This window comes from Notolepis coatsorum (assembly GCF_963971535.1).
Source record: "Notolepis coatsorum genome assembly, chromosome: 7".
NCBI lineage: Eukaryota > Metazoa > Chordata > Actinopteri > Aulopiformes > Paralepididae > Notolepis > Notolepis coatsorum.
In genome coordinates, this window is record NC_140171.1 from 17413140 (window position 1) to 17418139 (window position 5000).

General features: G+C 44.1%; 1 protein-coding gene across 2 annotated transcripts in view; it reads left to right on the forward strand.

The window, feature by feature from the left end:
• tecrb (trans-2,3-enoyl-CoA reductase b) overlaps positions 1-5000 on the forward strand; it is a 38944-nt gene that overhangs the window by 6017 nt on the left and 27927 nt on the right. The gene's annotated exons all lie outside the window — the stretch shown is intronic.

Sequence of the window (5000 nt, forward strand, 5' to 3'; positions counted from 1 at the left end):
TAACCTGTATTTATTGTTTATCGTCTGTCTTTGTTATCGTTTGAAAGGTTTAAACAAATAAATAATAATAATGCAATTCATGATAATACACAATTTGGGTTCCAAATGAATGAATTTCTCACAAAATGATTTCTGAAATATTTCGAGATTGTTTTCATTTGAAAGAAGTTGCAGTTTATCATTTTGATGACCGTGTCACACTCATCTGTACCACCATGCCGTCCAACGTTGACGTCTACATCGAGGACTATTCTTCTTAACACGATATTCCATACCTAAGCAGATATCGCAATGTAGTATATATCGCTACTGACAAACGTCAGAATATCATGATACCGGGCCTTTGTCCGTATTCACCCAGCCTTAGTTTCGAGCATAGCTGCCTATAGCCTTAACTAGGGCTGACCCCTATTAGTCGATTAGTCGACATCGGTCGAAAGGAGCCGTAGTCGACTGCCAACCTCTTAGTCGAATACAAAGAAATGTAAATCTTTAAAAATATATATTTTTTTAATCATTCTTTCCAAAAGAAAAGAGGCCTAGAAGCGTGGCTAACGCTAATGGCACGCATACCAGAGGCTAACTGCCTAAGAAAACAGGCACAGAGGCACTGAAAGAGGATTTCACCCATCTAATGAACACACTAGAGTCGACTAGACAAATATCAAGATGTATCCATCAGTGGACCAATTGCATGCTTTTGCAGAGGACAAGAAGCCTTCAGTCGACTCCTTCAGACATTAAGCACCCCCCACAGCCCAAATACAATGATAGATAAAAAAAAAAAAAAAAAAAATTATACTTAATTTTTTTTTATGGTCGACTAATAGTCGACTAACGGCAAATTTCGTCCAATCATAGTCGACTATCCAAATCCTTAGTCGGGGACATCCTATAGTCTTAACTAACGACAGCCCTTCCATGTCTTGTCTATGCGTTTTCTGTTGCCATGACGCCGGTGTGTATTTGTGTGTCCTTGTTCCTGTACTGTATGTGTGTGTTTGCGAAATGCAACAGGTGCAAGTTGGCGCGCGGCTCATGGACATGGTACTGTTTAAAAGTCTGTCCTCCAGGGCCGCGTGTTTTCTTTCTAGAGCATGTTAGTATCCAGGGCCACGTGTGAGGGAGAGATATCTTCTAGAGCATGTTAGTATCCAGGGCTGGGTGTGAGGGAGAGATATCTTCTAGAGCCTGTTAGTATCCAGGGCTGGGTGTGAGGGAGAGATATCTTCTAGAACCTGTTAGTATCCAGGGCCACGTGTGAGGGAGAGATATCTTCTAGAACATGTTAGTATCCAGGGCTGGGTGTGAGGGAGAGATATCTTCTAGAGCCTGTTAGTATCCAGGGCTGGGTGTGAGGGAGAGATCTTTTGTAGAACATAGTATCCAGTGGCGTTGGGTACCGTTCACATTTGAACCGGTACCTGGGAATTTTCTTTCTTTCTTACTTTACTCTCTCTATAATAACAAACATTTTAATTTCAGTTGTAAAAATAAATAAATAAATAAGTCCAAACCTCTCAATTTCAATATTGTTATTTATTTATAACATTTAGTTATTTACAAACCACATCACACAAACTAAAACCCCTCCCTCTCCTCTCCCAAACCGTTTTAACATCGCACCATCATGTATTTATTATGTATTTCTTTTTTTTTTACGTTTTTAAACATCAACATTATCTGGCCATCCTCAGTAAATACTATCAATCTCCTACAAGAGATGGGACCGTAGTATGCATATTACACACACAGAGAAAGGGAGAATGGCTTATAGCAGACGTAATGATTTCAGAATATTTCAGCTAATTAAGTTAAATGTTATCATCAACTAGGGCTGAATAGCTAGATGTCATAGCTTCTAAAATTGAAGGTCCATAGTGGTCTGTGTACATTATGAAATGATAATTGCGCGTCATTGGAATTCAGATTATTTTCTACTTGGGCGGGTCCTTGTACAGTATCTGCTCTCAAGGTACCGAAATGTGCCACAGATTGCCAACGGCTAAAGTTGTATTGGCTGGATTTAGTTTGCTTTTAATAATACCAGGGCTACTGTTGTATTAGCCAGATTTGGTTTGTTAGTGCTAGCTCTAAAAGTAGTATCAGCCAGGTTTAGTTTGTCATTAGTGCTAGGTGTTGTGTTAGCCAGGTTTAGTTTGTCATTAGTGCTAGGTGTTGTGTTAGCCAGGTTTAGTTTGTCATTAGTGCTAGGTGTTGTGTTAGCCAGGTTTAGTTTGTCATTAGTGCTAGGTGTTGTGTTAGCCAGGTTTAGTTTGTCATTAGTGCTAGGTGTTGTGTTAGCCAGGTTTAGTTTGTCATTAGTGCTAGGTGTTGTGTTAGCCAGGTTTAGTTTGTCATTAGTGCTAGGTGTTGTGTTAGCCAGGTTTAGTTTGTCATTAGTGCTAGGTGTTGTGTTAGCCAGGTTTAGTTTGTCATTAGTGCTAGGTGTTGTGTTAGCCAGGTTTAGTTTGTCATTAGTGCTAGGTGTTGTGTTAGCCAGGTTTAGTTTGTCATTAGTGCTAGGTGTTGTGTTAGCCAGGTTTAGTTTGTCATTAGTGCTAGGTGTTGTGTTAGCCAGGTTTAGTTTGTCATTAGTGCCAGGCCATTTTTACGGAGGTCTTTACTGTGGTCTCTAGTTCTCTACCAGGGTAGAGTGGGCTTAACAAAGTCAGCCTCCTCAGGACCGCGAGGTATCTGATGCCATCCTTGCAGGATTACCGTGGCTTTCTACACTGTTGTCGCCTTAGCACAGTTTCCATGGCGACATCCTCCATGATCCCAACACCAGCTGAGAGGCTGCTAACACAGCTATGACAGATTTAGATCTAGATCTGCAGAAAGGCCCCTGTGGGGGAACCCAGTTCCCTGACGCAGGTTAACTGGGCCAGAAATGAGGTTGACCGACTCTACTCACGGTGGAGTAGCCTGTGTTTGGACTGCTGTGGCTGGCAGCGAGATCATTCCCACGGTGGTGGAACGGTAGCAGAGCGAAGTGCCCATCAGTCAACACGGCTGAAACCCGCCCCACTTTTCCGCCATTGACTAAGGCTGTGATCACACACATGCCGCCTACACCTTTTTTCTATTGTTTTCACTGGTTTCGTCTCCTACGAACTATGCGCCCGGCCTCGCTACGCTGATGCTTTTCTGGGCACTCTCGGTTGAAAAAGTATGGTGATGATCACAGCCTAAAAAACACACTTCTTGGGCGGCTACGTGGCGTAGTGGGCAAGGCGCTCGAGACGCTGGGCTTGTCAGTTCGAGCCCAGCGCTCCACATTTGCTTTTAGTTTAGCTGGTCGTCCGTACTAATACACATTGGCCGTATTAGGGGGTGGGAAACTGATGGGTGGGGATCGGGCGCTGTGGACAGCGACTCCTACAGGTCGGTTGGTGCGCCTGCGCAGTGGAATCGGGAAGTGTCGGGGGCAGCGTGAGCCTCCCACGCGTTACTCCTCGCCACTGAGCGATCGAGCTGCGCAGGTGAAAAGATGCGACTGCTGTTACCTCAAGTACCGGAGGGGACTTGTGCTATGTATGACTTAGTCCACATTGCAGCCGGCTTGTGGGAGGCAAGAAACAGCGTCCGTGACAGGGGGGGGTTGAATTGGATGATACGAAATTGGGATGGGAGAAAAAATATAGAAAAATGGGAGAAAAAGTGGATCAAAAAAACAAACGCACTTCTTCAATCAACATCTGAATAAAAAAAGTCTTTTACTATTTTGCACTATGCTACTATGTTTATACTACTATCTACCATGCTACTATACCTATACTACTACCTACTATGCTAATAAGTCTATACCACTATGCACTCAAGAGTGTAGCACTAAAGTTTGACACTGCTAGACGTAGACGCCCAGCGGTGCGCCCCTCCTGCTGACTAGTTGTACTGCACAAGTTTGTAAGACGCTTTGGATGGACACGCCGGCTAAATGACAAAATGTAGGGAACGGAATGAAAGGAGCGGACCGGTGGATTGGAAGACCTAACCACCAGTGACTTCACTGTGGAATTATAATGTGTAGGCAATGTGTTGGACCTTCCATCATTCATCGCTTGCCACGTACTGTAGTCGCCAGTCGTGGTGCCACGTGGCGATTTGCAATTGAAACAGCTGTCGTAATTAGCATACATACGACGTACAGCTGGTTAAGGACTGGGGTGAGTTCTGTTCTTGAAGCATTTGCGATTTGAAAAATACCCACGATACTGCCAGGATAGATAATGAGGTTATACAAGGGCGTGACTGTCATTAAGAGGGTGGCATGCTTGGGTCTTCTAAATTGGAACATATTTGGTGCAAATCATGTTGGAAACAGAATGCACACAGAATGTGCACAGTCATGGTTCCCATTCCTCATAAGTGCAGAGTTAACTACATCATGTATAACTCTACTTGTTGATTAGCTTATCATAAAGGGGGAAATAATTGACCTTTTGATATTATTATGCTACAGTGCAAGAGCTGCAATTAATCTGGTGTTGGATGGCATTTTATTATGCTTTTAGATCTCCTCTCCAACCTACCAAAGTCGGCCCATGTCACCCCACTTCTTAGAGAGCTGCACTGGCTTCCCATTGCGGCACGAATCCGCTTCAAGGTCCTTGACCTGGCATATCGTGCAGCGAGGGGAACGGCTCCCTTCTGGGGCGGTCAATGGTCTCTAACTACACACCCTCAAGACACCCCTACGCTCTGCATCTTCTGGCCGCCTCAGACCCACTCCTATCTGAGCTCCGGGGGGGGGGGGGGGGGGGGGGGGTCATCAAAGAGAAGCCGGCTATTCTCGGTCCACAATGGTGGAACGAACTTCCCACCACAGTCAGGAGAGCTGAAACCCGCCCAATTTTTCACCATCGACTATAAAAAAACACACTTTTTCAATCAATATCTGGGAAAAATAAAAGAATACTAACCTATGTACTGTCTTTTACTATCATGCACTTTGCTGCCAAGTAATTACTGTGCCTATTACTACCTACTATGCTAAT